Source organism: Oncorhynchus clarkii, unplaced genomic scaffold (assembly GCF_045791955.1).
Source record: "Oncorhynchus clarkii lewisi isolate Uvic-CL-2024 unplaced genomic scaffold, UVic_Ocla_1.0 unplaced_contig_10893_pilon_pilon, whole genome shotgun sequence".
NCBI lineage: Eukaryota > Metazoa > Chordata > Actinopteri > Salmoniformes > Salmonidae > Oncorhynchus > Oncorhynchus clarkii.
In genome coordinates, this window is record NW_027258298.1 from 49601 (window position 1) to 66619 (window position 17019).

Genomic DNA, 17019 nt, shown 5'->3' on the forward strand with positions numbered 1-17019 from the left:
GCAAAGTCTGTATAATGTAAAATAGGGCTGTATCACATAGACTGCGTGGCCTAATGGATAAGGCGTCTGACTTCGAATCATAAGATTGAGGGTTCGAGTCCCTTCGCGGTTGTTTAATTTCATTAGCTCAGCTAATTTGAACATGTTTGCAATTTCCCGAAATAAGGCATTGGTCTTGTTGCTTTGAAAAGCTTGGACATTGGACACTTCAATAATCTAAGACTGCAAGACCTGAGAAATATTATGTCTGATTGAGGGACATAGTATTTTCGTACTTGTAAAATATCACTAGCTTTCCTCATTCGGATAGGTTCACAATTTTGATGTCTGTTGTTGCTAAACAACGTCTGTTTGATGTCATATCGGAGAATATGGAGTAGAAGGTGTTGCCTCGTGGACAAGGCGTCTTACTTCGAAACAGAAAATTGAGGTTTTGAGGCATTTTCGTGGTCGTTTAATTTCATTAAATCTGCTAATATGGACATGTTTGCAATTTCCCGAAATAAGGCATTGGTCTTGTTTCTTTGAAAGGCTTGGACATTGTTATTCATCTTTAATAATCTAATATTGCAAGACCTGAGAATTATTGTGTCTGATTCTGCATCGCAAGATTGAAGGAAAGAGTATCTTTGTACTTGTTAAAAATCACTAGCTTTCCTCATTCGGACAGGTTCACAACTTTGATGCCTACTGTTGCATAGCAAAGTCTGTATAATGTCAAATAGGGCTGTATCACATAGAATGCGTGGCCTAATGGATAAGGCGTCTGACTTCGAATCAGAAGATTGAGGGTTCGTGTCCCTTCGTGGTTGTTTAATTTCATTACCTCAGCTAATTTGAACATGTTTGCAATTTCCAGAAATATGTCATTGGTCTTGTTGCTTTGAAAAGCTTGGACATTGTTGTTCAACTTCAATAATCTAAGACTGCAAGACCTGAGAAATATTATGTCTGATTGAGGGACATAGTCTTTTCGTACTTGTAAAATATCACTAGCTTTCCTCATTCGGATAGGTTCACAATTTTGATGTCTGTTGTTGCTAAGCAACGTCTGTTTGATGTCATATCGGACAATATGGAGTAGAAGGTGTTGCCTCGTGGATAAGGCGTCTTACTTCAAAATAGAAAATTGAGGTTTTGAGGCATTTTCGTGGTCGTTTAATTTCATTAAATCTGCTAATATGGACATGTTTGCAATTTCCCGAAATAAGGCATTGGTCTTGTTTCTTTGAAAGGCTTGGACATTGTTATTCATCTTTAATAATCTAATATTGCAAGGCCTGAGAATTATTGAGTCTGATTCTGCATCGCAAGATTGAGGGAAAAGGTATCTTCTTACTTGTTAAATATCACTAGCTTTCCTCATTCGGACAGGTTCACAACTTTGATGTCTACTGTTGCATAGCAAAGTCTGTATAATGTCAAATAGGGCTGTATCACATAGACTGCGTGGCCTAATGGATAAGGCGTCTGACTTGGAATCAGAAGATTGAGGGTTCGAGTCCCTGCGTGGTTGTTTAATTTCATTAGCTCAGCTAATTTGAACATGTTTGCAATTTCCCGAAATAAGGCATTGGTCTTGTTGCTTTGAAAAGCTTGGACATTGGACACTTCAATAATCTAAGACTGCAAGACCTGAGAAATATTATGTCTGATTGAGGGACATAGTATTTTCGTACTTGTAAAATATCACTAGCTTTCCTCATTCGGATAGGTTCACAATTTTGATGTCTGTTGTTGCTAAACAACGTCTGTTTGATGTCATATCGGAGAATATGGAGTAGAAGGTGTTGCCTCGTGGATAAGGCGTCTTACTTCGAAACAGAAAATTGAGGTTTTGAGGCATTTTCGTGGTCGTTTAATTCCATTAAATCTGCTAATATGGACATGTTTGCAATTTCGCTAAATAAGGCATTGGTCTTGTTGCTTTGAAAAGCTTGGACATTGTTGTTCAACTTTAATAATCTAAGACTGCAAGGCCTGAGAATTATTGTGTCTGAATCTGCATCGAAAGATTGAAGGAAAGAGTATCTTTGTACTTGTTAAAAATCACTAGCTTTCCTCATTCGGACAGGTTCACAATTTTTATGTCTATGGTTGCATAGCAAAGTCTGTATAATGTCAAATAGGGCTGTATCACATAGACTGCGTGGCCTAATGGATAAGGCGTCTGACTTCGAATCAGTAGATTGAGGGTCCGAGTCCCTTCGTGGTTGTTTAATTTCATTAGCTCCGCTAATATGGACATGTTTGCAATTTCGCTAAGTAAGGCATTGGTCTTGTTGCTTGGACATTGTTATTCATCTTTAATAATCTAATATTGCAAGGCCTGAGAATTATTGAGTCTTATTCTGCATCGCAAGATTGAGGGAAAAGGTATCTTCTTACTTGTTAAATATCACTAGCTTTCCTCATTCGGACAGGTTCACAACTTTGATGTCTACTTTTGCATAGCAAAGTCTGTATAATGTCAAATAGGGCTGTATCACATAGGCTGCGTGGCCTAATGGATAAGGCGTCTGACTTCGAATCAGAAGATTGAGGGTCCGAGTCCCTTCGTGGTTGTTTAATTTCATTAGCTCAGCTAATTTGAACATGTTTGCAATTTCCAGAAATATGGCATTGGTCTTGTTGCTTTGAAAGGCTTGGACATTGTTGTTCAACTTCAATAATCTAAGACTGCAAGACCTGAGAAATATTATGTCTGATTGAGGGACATAGTCTTTTCGTACTTGTAAAATATCACTAGCTTTAGGTTCACAATTTTGATGTCTGTTTTTGCTAAGCAACGTCTGTTTGATGTCATATCGGAGAATATGGAGTAGAAGGTGTTGCCTCGTGGATGAGGCGTCTTACTTCAAAATAGAAAATTGAGGTTTTGAGGCATTTTCGTGGTCGTTTAATTTCATCAAATCTGCTAATATGGACATGTTTGCAATTTCCTGAAATAAGGCATTGGTCTTGTTTCTTTGAAAGGCTTGGACATTGTTATTCATCATTAATAATCTAATATTGCAAGAATTGAGAATTATTGAGTCTGATTCTGCATCGCAAGATTGAGGGAAAAGGTATCTTCTTACTTGTTAAATATCACTAGCTTTCCTCATTCGGACAGGTTCACAACTTTGATGTCTACTGTTGCATAGCAAAGTCTGTATGATGTCAAATAGGGTCGTTTAATTTCATTAGCTCAGCTAATTCGTACATGTTTGCAATTTCCCGAAATAAGGCATTGGTCTTGTTGCTTTGAAAAGCTTGGACATTGTTGTTCAACTTTAATAATCTAAGACTGCAAGACCTGAGAATTATTGTGTCTGAATCTGCATCGAAAGATTGAAGGAAAGAGTATTTGTTAAAAATCACTAGCTTTCCTCATTCGGACAGGTTCACAATTTTTATGTCTATGGTTGCATAGCAAAGTCTGTATAATGTCAAATAGTGCTGTATCACATAGACTGCGTGCCCTAATGGATAAGGCGTCTGACTTCGAATCAGAAGATTGAGGGTTCGAGTCCCTTCGTGGTTGTTTAATTTCATTAGCTCAGCTAATTTGAACATGTTTGCAATTTCCCGAAATATGTCATTGGTCTTGTTGCTTTGAAAAGCTTGGACATTGTTGTTCAACTTCAATAATCTAAGACTGCAAGACGTGAGAAATATTATGTCTGATTGAGAGCCATAGTCTTTTCGTACTTGTAAAATATCACTAGCTTTCCTCATTCGGATAGGTTCACAATTTTGATGTCTGTTGTTGCTAAGCAACGTCTGTTTGATGTCATATCGGAGAATATGGAGTAGAAGGTGTTGCCTCGTGGATAAGGCGTCTTACTTCAAAATAGAAAATTGAGGTATTGAGGCATTTTCGTGGTCGTTTAATTTCATTAAATCTGCTAATATGGACATGTTTGCAATTTCCCGAAATAAGGCATTGGTCTTGTTTCTTTGAAAGGCTTGGACATTGTTACTCATCTTTAATAATCTAATATTGCAAGGCCTGAGAATTATTGAGTCTGATTCTGCATCGCAAGATTGAGGGAAAAGGTATCTTCTTACTTGTTAAATATCACTAGCTTTCCTCATTCGGACAGGTTCACAACTTTGATGTCTACTGTTGCATAGCAAAGTCTGTATAATGTCAAATAGGGCTGTATCACATAGACTGCGTGGCCTAATGGATAAGGCGTCTGACTTCGAATCAGAAGATTGAGGGTCCGAGTCCCTTCGTGGTTGTTTAATTTCATTAGCTCAGCTAATTTGAACATGTTTGCAATTTCCCGAAATAAGGCATTGGTCTTGTTGCTTTGAAAAGCTTGGACATTGGACACTTCAATAATCTAAGACTGCAAGACCTGAGAAATATTATGTCTGATTGAGGGACATAGTCTTTTCGTACTTGTAAAATATCACTAGCTTTCCTCATTCGGATAGGTTCACAATTTTGATGTCTGTTGTTGCTAAACAACGTCTGTTTGATGTCATATCGGAGAATATGGAGTAGAAGGTGTTGCCTCGTGGATAAGGCGTCTTACTTCGAAACAGAAAATTGAGATTTTGAGGCATTTTCGTGGTCGTTTAATTTCATTAAATCTGCTAATATGGACATGTTTGCAATTTCGCGAAATAAGGCATTGGTCTTGTTGCTTTGAAAAGCTTGGACATTGTTGTTCAACTTTAATAATCTAAGACTGCAAGGCCTGAGAATTATTGTGTCTGAATCTGCATCGAAAGATTGAAGGAAAGAGTATCCTTGTACTTGTTAAAAATCACTAGCTTTCCTCATTCGGACAGGTTCACAATTTTTATGTCTATGGTTGCATAGCAAAGTCTGTATAATGTCAAATAGGGCTGTATCACATAGACTGCGTGGCCTAATGGATAAGGCGTCTGACTTTGAATCAGAAGATTGAGGGTTTGAGTCCCTTCGTGGTTGTTTAATTTCATTAGCTCAGCTAATTTGAACATGTTTGCAATTTCCCGAAATAAGGCATTGGTCTTGTTTCTTTGAAAGGCTTGGACATTGTTATTCATCTTTAATAATCTAATATTGCAAGGCCTGAGAATTATTGAGTCTGATTCTGCATCGCAAGATTGAGGGAAAAGGTATCTTCTTACTTGTTAAATATCACTAGCTTTCCTCATTCGGACAGGTTCACAACTTTGATGTCTACTGTTGCATAGCAAAGTCTGTATGATGTCAAATAGGGTCGTTTAATTTCATTAGCTCAGCTAATTCGTACATGTTTGCAATTTCCCGAAATAAGGCATTGGTCTTGTTTCTTTGAAAGGCTTGGACATTGTTGTTCAACTTTAATAATCTAAGACTGCAAGACCTGAGAATTATTGTGTCTGAATCTGCATCGAAAGATTGAAGGAAAGAGTATCCTTGTACTTGTTAAAAATCACTAGCTTTCCTCATTCGGACAGGTTCACCATTTTTATGTCTATGGTTGCATAGCAAAGTCTGTATAATGTCAAATAGGGCTGTATCTCATAGACTGCGTGGCCTAATGGATAAGGCGTCTGACTTCGAATCAGAAGATTGAGGGTTCGAGTCCCTTCGTGGTTGTTTAATTTCATTAGCTCAGCTAATTTGAACATGTTTGCAATTTCCCGAAATATGTCATTGGTCTTGTTGCTTTGAAAAGCTTGGACATTGTTGTTCAACTTCAATAATCTAAGACTGCAAGACCTGAGAAATATTATGTCTGATTGAGGGACATAGTCTTTTCGTACTTGTAAAATATCACATATGAGCTTTCCTCATTCGGATAGGTTCACAATTTTGATGTCTGTTGTTGCTAAGCAACGTCTGTTTGATGTCATATCGGAGAATATGGAGTAGAAGGTGTTGCCTCGTGGATAAGGCGTCTTACTTCGAAACATAAAATTGAGGTTTTGAGGCATTTTCGTGGTCGTTTAATTTCATTAAATCTGCTAATATGGACATGTTTGCAATTTCGCTAAATAAGGCATTGGTCTTGTTGCTTTGAAAAGCTTGGACATTGTTGTTCAACTTTAATAATCTAAGACTGCAAGGCCTGAGAATTATTGTGTCTGAATCTGCATCGCAAGATTGAGGGAAAAGGTATCTTCTTACTTGTTAAATATCACTAGCTTTCCTCATTCGGACAGGTTCACAACTTTGATGTCTACTGTTGCATAGCAAAGTCTGTATAATGTCAAATAGGGCTGTATCACATAGACTGCGTGGCCTAATGGATAAGGCGTCTGACTTCGAATCAGAAGATTGAGGGTCCGAGTCCCTTCGTGGTTGTTTAATTTCATTAGCTCAGCTAATTTGAACATGTTTGCAATTTCCCGAAATAAGGCATTGGTCTTGTTGCTTTGAAAAGCTTGGACATTGGACACTTCAATAATCTAAGACTGCAAGACCTGAGAAATATTATGTCTGATTGAGGGACATAGTCTTTTCGTACTTGTAAAATATCACTAGCTTTCCTCATTCGGATAGGTTTACAATTTTGATGTCTGTTGTTGCTAAACAACGTCTGTTTGATGTCATATCGGAGAATATGGAGTAGAAGGTGTTGCCTCGTGGATAAGGCGTCTTACTTCGAAACAGAAAATTGAGATTTTGAGGCATTTTCGTGGTCGTTTAATTTCATTAAATCTGCTAATATGGACATGTTTGCAATTTCGCGAAATAAGGCATTGGTCTTGTTGCTTTGAAAAGCTTGGACATTGTTTTTCAACTTTAATAATCTAAGACTGCAAGGCCTGAGAATTATTGTGTCTGAATCTGCATCGAAAGATTGAAGGAAAGAGTATCCTTGTACTTGTTAAAAATCACTAGCTTTCCTCATTCGGACAGGTTCACAATTTTTATGTCTATGGTTGCATAGCAAAGTCTGTATAATGTCAAATAGGGCTGTAATCTCATAGACTGCGTGGCCTAATGGATAAGGCGTCTGACTTCGAATCAGAAGATTGAGGGTTCGAGTCCCTTCGTGGTCGTTTAATTTCATTAGCTCAGCTAATTTGAACATGTTTGCAATTTCCCGAAATAAGGCATTGGTCTTGTTGCTTTGAAAAGTTTGGACATTGTTGTTCAACTTCAATAATCTAAGACTGCAAGACCTGAGAAATATTATGTCTGATTGAGGGACATAGTCTTTTCGTACTTGTAAAATATCACTAGCTTTCCTCATTCGGATAGGTTCACAATTTTGATGTCTGTTGTTGCTAAGCAACGTCTGTTTGATGTCATATCGGACAATATGGAGTAGAAGGTGTTGCCTCGTGGATAAGGCGTCTTACTTCAAAATAGAAAATTGAGGTTTTGAGGCATTTTCGTGGTCGTTTAATTTCATTAAATCTGCTAATATGGACATGTTTGCAATTTCCCGAAATAAGGCATTGGTCTTGTTTCTTTGAAAGGCTTGGACATTGTTATTCATCTTTAATAATCTAAGACTGCAAGGCCTGAGAATTATTGAGTCTGATTCTGCATCGCAAGATTGAGGGAAAAGGTATCTTCTTACTTGTTAAATATCACTAGCTTTCCTCATTCGGACAGGTTCACAACTTTGATGTCTACTGTTGCATAGCAAAGTCTGTATGATGTCAAATAGGGTCGTTTAATTTCATTAGCTCAGCTAATTCGTACATGTTTGCAATTTCCCTAAATAAGGCATTGGTCTTGTTGCTTTGAAAAGCTTGGACATTGTTGTTCAACTTTAATAATCTAAGACTGCAAGGCCTGAGAATTATTGTGTCTGAATCTGCATCGAAAGATTGAAGGAAAGAGTATCTTTGTACTTGTTAAAAATCACTAGCTTTCCTCATTCGGACAGGTTCACAATTTTTATGTCTATGGTTGCATAGAAAAGTCTGTATAATGTCAAATAGGGCTGTATCACATAGACTGCGTGGCCTAATGGATAAGGCGTCTGACTTCGAATCAGAAGATTGAGGGTTCGAGTCCCTTCGTGGTCGTTTAATTTCATTAGCTCAGCTAATTTGAACATGTTTGCAATTTCCCGAAATAAGGCATTGGTCTTGTTGCTTTGAAAAGCTTGGACATTGTTGTTCAACTTCAATAATCTAAGACTGCAAGACCTGAGAAATATTATGTCTGATCGAGGGACATAGTCTTTTCGTACTTGTAAAATATCACTAGCTTTCCTCATTCGGATAAATTCACAATTTTGATGTCTGTTGTTGCTAAGCAACGTCTGTTTGATGTCATATCGGACAATATGGAGTAGAAGGTGTTGCCTCGTGGATAAGGCGTCTTACTTCAAAATAGAAAATTGAGGTTTTGAGGCATTTTCGTGGTCGTTTAATTTCATTAAATCTGCTAATATGGACATGTTTGCAATTTCCCGAAATAAGGCATTGGTCTTGTTTCTTTGAAAGGCTTGGACATTGTTATTCATCTTTAATAATCTAATATTGCAAGGCCTGAGAATTATTGATTCTGATTCTGCATCGCAAGATTGAGGGAAAAGGTATCTTCTTACTTGTTAAATATCACTAGCTTTCCTCATTCGGACAGGTTCACAACTTTGATGTCTACTGTTGCATAGCAAAGTCTGTATGATGTCAAATAGGGTCGTTTAATTTCATTAGCTCAGCTAATTCGTACATGTTTGCAATTTCCCTAAATAAGGCATTGGTCTTGTTGCTTTGAAAAGCTTGGACATTGTTGTTCAACTTTAATAATCTAAGACTGCAAGGCCTGAGAATTATTGTGTCTGAATCTGCATCGAAAGATTGAAGGAAAGAGTATCTTTGTACTTGTTAAAAATCACTAGCTTTCCTCATTCGGACAGGTTCACAATTTTTATGTCTATGGTTGCATAGCAAAGTCTGTATAATGTCAAATAAGACTGTATCACATAGATTGCGTGGCCTAATGGATAAGGCGTCTGACTTCGAATCAGAAGATTGAGGGTTCGAGTCCCTTCGTGGTCGTTTAATTTCATTAGCTCAGCTAATTTGAACATGTTTGCAATTTCCCGAAATAAGGCATTGGTCTTGTTGCTTTGAAAAGCTTGGACATTGTTGTTCAACTTTAATAATCTAAGACTGCAAGGCCTGAGAATTATTGTGTCTGAATCTGCATCGAAAGATTGAAGGAAAGAGTATCTTTGTACTTGTTAAAAATCACTAGCTTTCCTCATTCGGACAGGTTCACAATTTTTATGTCTATGGTTGCATAGCAAAGTCTGTATAATGTCAAATAAGACTGTATCACATAGATTGCGTGGCCTAATGGATAAGGCGTCTGACTTCGAATCAGAAGATTGAGGGTTCGAGTCACTTCGTGGTCGTTTAATTTCATTAGCTCAGCTAATTTGAACATGTTTGCAATTTCCCGAAATAAGGCATTGGTCTTGTTGCTTTGAAAAGCTTGGACATTGTTGTTCAACTTTAATAATCTAAGACTGCAAGGCCTGAGAATTATTGTGTCTGAATCTGCATCGAAAGATTGAAGGAAAGAGTATCCTTGTACTTGTTAAAAATCACTAGCTTTCCTCATTCGGACAGGTTCACAATTTGTATGTCTATGGTTGCATAGCAAAGTCTGTATAATGTCAAATAAGGCTGTATCACATAGATTGCGTGGCCTAATGGATAAGGCGTCTGACTTCGAATCAGAAGATTGAGGGTTCGAGTCCCTTCGTGGTTGTTTAATTTCATTAGCTCAGCTAATTTGAACATGTTTGCAATTTCCCGAAATAAGGCATTGGTCTTGTTGCTTTGAAAAGCTTGGACATTGTTGTTCAACTTCAATAATCTAAGACTGCAAGGCCTGAGAATTATTGTGTCTGAATCTGCATCGAAAGATTGAAGGAAAGAGTATCTTTGTACTTGTTAAAAATCACTAGCTTTCCTCATTCGGACAGGTTCACAATTTTTATGTCTATGGTTGCATAGAAAAGTCTGTATAATGTCAAATAGGGCTGTATCACATAGACTGCGTGGCCTAATGGATAAGGCGTCTGACTTCGAATCAGAAGATTGAGGGTTCGAGTCCCTTCGTGGTCGTTTAATTTCATTAGCTCAGCTAATTTGAACATGTTTGCAATTTCCCGAAATAAGGCATTGGTCTTGTTGCTTTGAAAAGCTTGGACATTGTTGTTCAACTTCAATAATCTAAGACTGCAAGACCTGAGAAATATTATGTCTGATCGAGGGACATAGTCTTTTCGTACTTGTAAAATATCACTAGCTTTCCTCATTCGGATAGGTTCACAATTTTGATGTCTGTTGTTGCTAAGCAACGTCTGTTTGATGTCATATCGGAGAATATGGAGTAGAAGGTGTTGCCTCGTGGATAAGGCGTCTTACTTCAAAACAGAAAATTGAGGTTTTGAGGCATTTTCGTGGTCGTTTAATTTCATTAAATCTGCTAATATGGACATGTTTGCAATTTCCCGAAATAAGGCATTGGTCTTGTTTCTTTGAAAGGCTTGGACATTGTTATTCATCTTTAATAATCTAATATTGCAAGGCCTGAGAATTATTGTGTCTGATTCTGCATCGCAAGATTGAGGGAAAAGGTATCTTCTTACTTGTTAAATATCACTAGCTTTCCCCATTCGGACAGGTTCACAACTTTGATGTCTACTGTTGCATAGCAAAGTCTGTATGATGTCAAATAGGGTCGTTTAATTTCATTAGCTCAGCTAATTCATACATGTTTGCAATTTCCCTAAATAAGGCATTGGTCTTGTTGCTTTTAAAAGCTTGGACATTGTGGTTCAACTGTAATAATCTAAGACTGCAAGACCTGAGAATTATTGTGTCTGAATCTGCATCGAAAGATTGAAGGAAAGAGTATCTTTGTACTTGTTAAAAATCACTAGCTTTCCTCATTCGGACAGGTTCACAACTTTGATGTCTACTGTTGCATAGCAAAGTCTGTATAATGTCAAATAGGGCTGTATCACATAGACTGCGTGGCCTAATGGATAAGGCGTCTGACTTCGAATCAGAAGATTGAGGGTCCGAGTCCCTTCGTGGTTGTTTAATTTCATTAGCTCAGCTAATTTGAACATGTTTGCAATTTCCCGAAATAAGGCATTGGTCTTGTTGCTTTGAAAAGCTTGGACATTGGACACTTCAATAATCTAAGACTGCAAGACCTGAGAAATATTATGTCTGATTGAGGGACAGTCTTTTCGTACTTGTAAAATATCACTAGCTTTCCTCATTCGGATAGGTTTACAATTTTGATGTCTGTTGTTGCTAAACAACGTCTGTTTGATGTCATATCGGAGAATATGGAGTAGAAGGTGTTGCCTCGTGGATAAGGCGTCTTACTTCGAAACAGAAAATTGAGATTTTGAGGCATTTTCGTGGTCGTTTAATTTCATTAAATCTGCTAATATGGACATGTTTGCAATTTCGCGAAAAAAGGCATTGGTCTTGTTGCTTTGAAAAGCTTGGACATTGTTGTTCAACTTTAATAATCTAAGACTGCAAGGCCTGAGAATTATTGTGTCTGAATCTGCATCGAAAGATTGAAGGAAAGAGTATCTTTGTACTTGTTAAAAATCACTAGCTTTCCTCATTCGGACAGGTTCACAATTTTTATGTCTATGGTTGCATAGCAAAGTCTGTATAATGTCAAATAGGGCTGTAACACATAGACTGCGTGGCCTAATGGATAAGGCGTCTGACTTCGAATCAGAAGATTGAGGGTTCGAGTCCCTTCGTGGTCGTTTAATTTCATTAGCTCAGCTAATTTGAACATGTTTGCAATTTCCCGAAATAAGGCATTGGTCTTGTTGCTTTGAAAAGCTTGGACATTGTTGTTCAACTTCAATAATCTAAGACTGCAAGACCTGAGAAATATTATGTCTGATTGAGGGACATAGTCTTTTCGTACTTGTAAAATATCACTAGCTTTCCTCATTCGGATAGGTTCACAATTTTGATGTCTGTTGTTGCTAAGCAACGTCTGTTTGATGTCATATCGGAGAATATGGAGTAGAAGGTGTTGCCTCGTGGATAAGGCGTCTTACTTCGAAACATAAAATTGAGGTTTTGAGGCATTTTCGTGGTCGTTTAATTTCATTAAATCTGCTAATATGGACATGTTTGCAATTTCGCTAAATAAGGCATTGGTCTTGTTGCTTTGAAAAGCTTGGACATTGTTGTTCAACTTTAATAATCTAAGACTGCAAGACCTGAGAAATATTATGTCTGATTGAGGGACATAGTCTTTTCGTACTTGTAAAATATCACTAGCTTTCCTCATTCGGATAGGTTCACAATTTTGATGTCTGTTGTTGCTAAGCAACGTCTGTTTGATGTCATATCGGACAATATGGAGTAGAAGGTGTTGCCTCGTGGATAAGGCATCTTACTTCAAAATAGAAAATTGAGGTTTTGAGGCATTTTCGTGGTCGTTTAATTTCATTAAATCTGCTAATATGGACATGTTTGCAATTTCCCGAAATAAGGCATTGGTCTTGTTTCTTTGAAAGGCTTGGACATTGTTATTCATCTTTAATAATCTAATATTGCAAGGCCTGAGAATTATTGTGTCTGATTCTGCATCGCAAGATTGAGGGAAAAGGTATCTTCTTACTTGTTAAATATCACTAGCTTTCCCCATTCGGACAGGTTCACAACTTTGATGTCTACTGTTGCATAGCAAAGTCTGTATGATGTCAAATAGGGTCGTTTAATTTCATTAGCTCAGCTAATTCATACATGTTTGCAATTTCCCTAAATAAGGCATTGGTCTTGTTGCTTTTAAAAGCTTGGACATTGTGGTTCAACTGTAATAATCTAAGACTGCAAGACCTGAGAATTATTGTGTCTGAATCTGCATCGAAAGATTGAAGGAAAGAGTATCTTTGTACTTGTTAAAAATCACTAGCTTTCCTCATTCGGACAGGTTCACAACTTTGATGTCTACTGTTGCATAGCAAAGTCTGTATAATGTCAAATAGGGCTGTATCACATAGACTGCGTGGCCTAATGGATAAGGCGTCTGACTTCGAATCAGAAGATTGAGGGTCCGAGTCCCTTCGTGGTTGTTTAATTTCATTAGCTCAGCTAATTTGAACATGTTTGCAATTTCCCGAAATAAGGCATTGGTCTTGTTGCTTTGAAAAGCTTGGACATTGGACACTTCAATAATCTAAGACTGCAAGACCTGAGAAATATTATGTCTGATTGAGGGACAGTCTTTTCGTACTTGTAAAATATCACTAGCTTTCCTCATTCGGATAGGTTTACAATTTTGATGTCTGTTGTTGCTAAACAACGTCTGTTTGATGTCATATCGGAGAATATGGAGTAGAAGGTGTTGCCTCGTGGATAAGGCGTCTTACTTCGAAACAGAAAATTGAGATTTTGAGGCATTTTCGTGGTCGTTTAATTTCATTAAATCTGCTAATATGGACATGTTTGCAATTTCGCGAAAAAAGGCATTGGTCTTGTTGCTTTGAAAAGCTTGGACATTGTTGTTCAACTTTAATAATCTAAGACTGCAAGGCCTGAGAATTATTGTGTCTGAATCTGCATCGAAAGATTGAAGGAAAGAGTATCCTTGTACTTGTTAAAAATCACTAGCTTTCCTCATTCGGACAGGTTCACAATTTTTATGTATATGGTTGCATAGCAAAGTCTGTATAATGTCAAATAGGGCTGTATCTCATAGAATGCGTGTTCTAATGGATAAGGCGTCTGACTTCGAATCAGAAGATTGAGGGTCCGAGTCCCTTCGTGGTTGTTTAATTTCATTAGCTCAGCTAATTTGAACATGTTTGCAATTTCCCGAAATATGGCATTGGTCTTGTTGCTTTGAAAAGCTTGGACATTGTTGTTCAACTTCAATAATCTAAGACTGCAAGACCTGAGAAATATTATGTCTGATTGAGGGACATAGTCTTTTCGTACTTGTAAAATATCACTAGCTTTCCTCATTCGGATAGGTTCACAATTTTGATGTCTGTTGTTGCTAAGCAACGTCTGTTTGATGTCATATCGGACAATATGGAGTAGAAGGTGTTGCCTCGTGGATAAGGCGTCTTACTTCAAAATAGAAAATTGAGGTTTTGAGGCATTTTCGTGGTCGTTTAATTTCATTAAATCTGCTAATATGGACATGTTTGCAATTTCCCGAAATAAGGCATTGGTCTTGTTTCTTTGAAAGGCTTGGACATTGTTATTCATCTTTAATAATCTAATATTGCAAGGCCTGAGAATTATTGAGTCTGATTCTGCATCGCAAGATTGAGGGAAAAGGTATCTTCTTACTTGTTAAATATCACTAGCTTTCCTCATTCGGACAGGTTCACAACTTTGATGTCTACTGTTGCATAGCAAAGTCTGTATGATGTCAAATAGGGTCGTTTAATTTCATTAGCTCAGCTAATTCGTACATGTTTGCAATTTCCCTAAATAAGGCATTGGTCTTGTTGCTTTGAAAAGCTTGGACATTGTTGTTCAACTTTAATAATCTAAGACTGCAAGGCCTGAGAATTATTGTGTCTGAATCTGCATCGAAAGATTGAAGGAAAGAGTATCTTTGTACTTGTTAAAAATCACTAGCTTTCCTCATTCGGACAGGTTCACAATTTTTATGTCTATGGTTGCATAGCAAAGTCTGTATAATGTCAAATAGGGCTGTAACACATAGACTGCGTGGCCTAATGGATAAGGCGTCTGACTTCGAATCAGAAGATTGAGGGTTCGAGTCCCTTCGTGGTCGTTTAATTTCATTAGCTCAGCTAATTTGAACATGTTTGCAATTTCCCGAAATAAGGCATTGGTCTTGTTGCTTTGAAAAGCTTGGACATTGTTGTTCAACTTCAATAATCTAAGACTGCAAGACCTGAGAAATATTATGTCTGATTGAGGGACATAGTCTTTTCGTACTTGTAAAATATCACTAGCTTTCCTCATTCGGATAGGTTCACAATTTTGATGTCTGTTGTTGCTAAGCAACGTCTGTTTGATGTCATATCGGAGAATATGGAGTAGAAGGTGTTGCCTCGTGGATAAGGCGTCTTACTTCGAAACATAAAATTGAGGTTTTGAGGCATTTTCGTGGTCGTTTAATTTCATTAAATCTGCTAATATGGACATGTTTGCAATTTCGCTAAATAAGGCATTGGTCTTGTTGCTTTGAAAAGCTTGGACATTGTTGTTCAACTTTAATAATCTAAGACTGCAAGACCTGAGAAATATTATGTCTGATTGAGGGACATAGTCTTTTCGTACTTGTAAAATATCACTAGCTTTCCTCATTCGGATAGGTTCACAATTTTGATGTCTGTTGTTGCTAAGCAACGTCTGTTTGATGTCATATCGGACAATATGGAGTAGAAGGTGTTGCCTCGTGGATAAGGCATCTTACTTCAAAATAGAAAATTGAGGTTTTGAGGCATTTTCGTGGTCGTTTAATTTCATTAAATCTGCTAATATGGACATGTTTGCAATTTCCCGAAATAAGGCATTGGTCTTGTTTCTTTGAAAGGCTTGGACATTGTTGTTCAACTTTAATAATCTAAGACTGCAAGGCCTGAGAATTATTGTGTCTGAATCTGCATCGAAAGATTGAAGGAAAGAGTATCCTTGTACTTGTTAAAAATCACTAGCTTTCCTCATTCGGACAGGTTCACAATTTTTATGTCTATGGTTGCATAGCAAAGTCTGTATAATGTCAAATAGGGCTGTATCTCTTAGACTGCGTGGCCTAATGGATAAGGCGTCTGACTTCGAATCAGAAGATTGAGGGTTCGAGTCCCTTCGTGGTTGTTTAATTTCATTAGCTCAGCTAATTTGAACATGTTTGCAATTTCCCGAAATATGTCATTGGTCTTGTTGCTTTGAAAAGCTTGGACATTGTTGTTCAACTTCAATAATCTAAGACTGCAAGACCTGAGAAATATTATGTCTGATTGAGGGACATAGTCTTTTCGTACTTGTAAAATATCACTAGCTTTCCTCATTCGGATAGGTTCACAATTTTGATGTCTGTTGTTGCTAAGCAACGTCTGTTTGATGTCATATCGGAGAATATGGAGTAGAAGGTGTTGCCTCGTGGATAAGGCTTCTTACTTCAAAATAGAAAATTGAGGTTTTGAGGCATTTTCGTGGTCGTTTAATTTAATTAAATCTGCTAATATGGACATGTTTGCAATTTCCCGAAATAAGGCATTGGTCTTGTTTCTTTGAAAGGCTTGGACATTGTTATTCATCTTTAATAATCTAATATTGCAAGGCCTGAGAATTATTGAGTCTGATTCTGCATCGCAAGATTGAGGGAAAAGGTATCTTCTTACTTGTTAAATATCACTAGCTTTCCTCATTCGGACAGGTTCACAACTTTGATGTCTACTGTTGCATAGCAAAGTCTGTATGATGTCAAATAGGGTCGTTTAATTTCATTAGCTCAGCTAATTCGTACATGTTTGCAATTTCCCTAAATAAGGCATTGGTCTTGTTGCTTTGAAAAGCTTGGACATTGTTGTTCAACTTTAATAATCTAAGACTGCAAGGCCTGAGAATTATTGTGTCTGAATCTGCATCGAAAGATTGAAGGAAAGAGTATCTTTGTACTTGTTAAAAGTCACTAGCTTTCCTCATTCGGACAGGTTCACAATTTTTATGTCTATGGTTGCATAGCAAAGTCTGTATAATGTCAAATAGGGCTGTATCACATAGACTGCGTGGCCTAATGGATAAGGCGTCTGACTTCAAATCAGAAGATTGAGGGTTCGAGTCCCTTCGTGGTCGTTTAATTTCATTAGCTCAGCTAGTTTGAACATGTTTGCAATTTCCCGAAATAAGGCATTGGTCTTGTTGCTTTGAAAAGCTTGGACATTGGACACTTCAATAATCTAAGACTGCAAGACCTGAGAAATATTATGTCTGATTGAGGGACATAGTCTTTTCGTACTTGTAAAATATCACTAGCTTTCCTCATTCGGATAGGTTCACAATTTTGATGTCTGTTGTTGCTAAGCAACGTCTGTTTGATGTCATATCGGACAATATGGAGTAGAAGGTGTTGCCTCGTGGATAAGG

General features: G+C 37.4%; 9 non-coding genes across 9 annotated transcripts; all 9 read left to right on the plus strand.

Moving 5' to 3' along the window:
• The first annotated feature begins 1443 nt into the window (after nucleotides 1–1443).
• Nucleotides 1444–1516, plus strand: trnap-ugg (transfer RNA proline (anticodon UGG)). The gene has a single exon. It is a non-coding gene; the product is annotated as a tRNA-Pro (tRNA).
• A 3341-nt stretch (nucleotides 1517–4857) lies between these two features.
• trnaq-uug (transfer RNA glutamine (anticodon UUG)) lies at nucleotides 4858–4930 on the plus strand. Its single transcript has one exon. It is a non-coding gene; the product is annotated as a tRNA-Gln (tRNA).
• A 563-nt stretch (nucleotides 4931–5493) lies between these two features.
• trnar-ucg (transfer RNA arginine (anticodon UCG)) lies at nucleotides 5494–5566 on the plus strand. Its single transcript has one exon. It is a non-coding gene; the product is annotated as a tRNA-Arg (tRNA).
• Nucleotides 5567–6902: 1336 nt separating this feature from the next.
• trnar-ucg (transfer RNA arginine (anticodon UCG)) lies at nucleotides 6903–6975 on the plus strand. The gene has a single exon. It is a non-coding gene; the product is annotated as a tRNA-Arg (tRNA).
• A 908-nt stretch (nucleotides 6976–7883) lies between these two features.
• trnar-ucg (transfer RNA arginine (anticodon UCG)) lies at nucleotides 7884–7956 on the plus strand. Its single transcript has one exon. It is a non-coding gene; the product is annotated as a tRNA-Arg (tRNA).
• A 1985-nt stretch (nucleotides 7957–9941) lies between these two features.
• On the plus strand, nucleotides 9942–10014 carry trnar-ucg (transfer RNA arginine (anticodon UCG)). The gene has a single exon. It is a non-coding gene; the product is annotated as a tRNA-Arg (tRNA).
• Nucleotides 10015–11620: 1606 nt separating this feature from the next.
• On the plus strand, nucleotides 11621–11693 carry trnar-ucg (transfer RNA arginine (anticodon UCG)). The gene has a single exon. It is a non-coding gene; the product is annotated as a tRNA-Arg (tRNA).
• Nucleotides 11694–14625: 2932 nt separating this feature from the next.
• Nucleotides 14626–14698, plus strand: trnar-ucg (transfer RNA arginine (anticodon UCG)). The gene has a single exon. It is a non-coding gene; the product is annotated as a tRNA-Arg (tRNA).
• Nucleotides 14699–15674: 976 nt separating this feature from the next.
• trnar-ucg (transfer RNA arginine (anticodon UCG)) lies at nucleotides 15675–15747 on the plus strand. Its single transcript has one exon. It is a non-coding gene; the product is annotated as a tRNA-Arg (tRNA).
• The last annotated feature ends 1272 nt before the right edge of the window (nucleotides 15748–17019 follow it).